Source organism: Triticum dicoccoides, unplaced genomic scaffold, assembly GCF_002162155.2.
Source record: "Triticum dicoccoides isolate Atlit2015 ecotype Zavitan unplaced genomic scaffold, WEW_v2.0 scaffold36220, whole genome shotgun sequence".
NCBI lineage: Eukaryota > Viridiplantae > Streptophyta > Magnoliopsida > Poales > Poaceae > Triticum > Triticum dicoccoides.
In genome coordinates this window covers 8,392-10,804 of record NW_021266368.1, presented here as the reverse complement: position 1 = coordinate 10,804, position 2,413 = coordinate 8,392, and positions in this window count along the sequence as shown.

The following is a 2,413-nucleotide window of genomic DNA, read 5'->3' as shown; positions in this document are numbered from 1 at the left end:
TCTCTTAGCCGTGTGCGGTGCCCCCCTCCACCATCACTAGTAGAAAAAGGGTCAAATGTGAAGCACATTAGTGCCGGTTTGAATTTGAGTTGGCACTAATGTGACCATTAGTGCCGGTTCCAACGGCTAGGCGGGCGGGCGTCATTAGTACCGGTTCATGGGTAACCTTTAGTACCGGTTCATGCCACGAACCGGTACTAATGAGGCTGTGTCTGGCTATGGTCAGTCTGGGGCCCCCACGAAGACCTTTAGTACCGGTTCATGCCATGAACCGGTACTAGAGTTTCTTTGTAAGCTGATTTTTAGTCCCACCTCGCCAAGAGAGAGGCAGTATGAGCGGTTTATAAGCCGTGAGTGCACAGACAATGACAAAGAGTTGCAATGCTCACCTACATGTTGATTAGCTTCAAGCCTTGCGGAATAGCTATGTGCAGTGCAGTCTACACTATTCCGAATAGCTTGAAGCAAATTAACCAGCATTGCACCTCTTTTTATTTTTAATAACTTATTTGAACTCCGGACTTTTTTTGTGTTCAGTATGCAGCATTCAAAGCAACGTCATCAATTTCCAACATGTTCTGACATCATTTATTGTTTTTCGGTCATTTACCTAATTGTTTAGAGAGCTAAATGACCATGAAATAGAAAATCACTACAAAATGAATTCTGAAAATGTTGAAACTTGGCATGGTATCATCATATCACCCGCATAGCATGCGCGAAAGAGTAGAGAGGGTCACGGCAAAAACTAGACGCACTTCATGTACAAATTGGACATACTATTTCGGAGTATCAGGGTTTCGAACGAGAACTCATCTGTTACACGGCCACTTCAATGTTTTTTAAACTTAATTAAACTCCGGACTTCTTTTGTGTTCAGTATGCAGCATTCAAAGCGACGTCATCAATTTCCAACATGTTCTGACATCATTTGTTGTTTTTCGGTCATTTACCTAATTGTTCAGTATGTAGCATTCAATTTCCAAAAGAAAATAAATAGAAGAAAAGAAATAATGCAGAAAATAAAAAAAACTATACAAAAAAATTACTCAAAAATAAATAGAAGAAAATAAATAATGCAGAGAATAAAAAAACTATACAAAAAAATTACTCAAAAATAAATAGAAGAAAATAAATAATGCAGAAAAGAAAAAACTATATAAAAAACTACTCAAAAATAAATAGAAAAAAATAAATAATGTAGAAAAGAAAAAACTATATAAAAAATTTGTTGGCGCGCTGCCCAGTTGTAACACCCCGGATGTAACTTTCCCAATTTGTACTCCAACTCTTGCCGTTTCCGGCGTTAAGTTATTTTATTTTCTCGGGTTCGGGTCTTTGTCTCCATGTGTTGTTATCGTTGTCATGCATCTCATATCATGTCATCATGTGCATTGCATTTGCATACGTGTTCGTCTCATGCATTCGAGCATTTTCCCCGTTGTCCGTTTTGCATTCCGGCGCTTCGTTCTCCTCCGGTGGTCATTCCTACCTTTCTTTTGTGTGTGGGGTTTAAACATTTCCGGATTGGACCGAGACTTGCCAAGCGGCCTTGGTTTACTACCGGTAGACCACCTGTCAAGTTTCGTATCATTTGGACTTCGTTTGATACTCCAACGGTTAACCGAGGGACCGAAAAGGCCTCGTGTGTGTTGCAGCCCAACACCCTTCCAATTTGGCCCAAAACCCACCAAAACCCTCTCCATCATCTAGAGCATTCGATCACGATCGCATGGGCGAAAACCGCACCTCATTTGGACTCTCCTAACTCCCTCTATGCCTATTTAAACACCCCTCCGTTTTCGGATCTCCTTCCTTCCCGAAACCCTAAAAAAATCCCCTCGCGCGCACCGGACGTGTCCGTTTCTCGCCGGACGGACTCCGCCGCCGCCCGCAGCCACTGAGGGGCTGCCACGTGGCCTCCCCGCGCCGCCTCCTCCGTCGTCCCGCTGCGGCCCATCGCGGGCCCTCCCCGCTGCCACTCGGGCCCGCGCCGCGTTGCCGCCGCCTCCCGCGTTGCCGCCGCCTCGCGCCGCCAGCCGCCGCCGCCAGCCGCTGCCGCGCCGCCGCCGCGCCAAGCCGCCACCGCCGCCTCTCCGCCCGCACGCCGGCCGCCGCCGACCGCCTCCTCGCCGTGGTCGCCGCGCCACCACCCGGCTCCGGCCTCCTCCTCCCTCCTCGGCCACCGCGGTCCCCAACTCCGGCGAACAGGACCCCGGCGTCGAACCTCGTGCAACGTGCAGATCCAGATCTCGGATGAACAGTAAACCCTAGGGGTAAAATTTCGTCTAAGTCTCAGAATTTCTGATCCAAGTGCTCCTGTTCGTGACCCCGTAACTTTGCATCCGTAGCTCCGATTCATGCATATAGCATATCAAAATGTTCATCTCAGAGAGTACATCATTTCATTCCA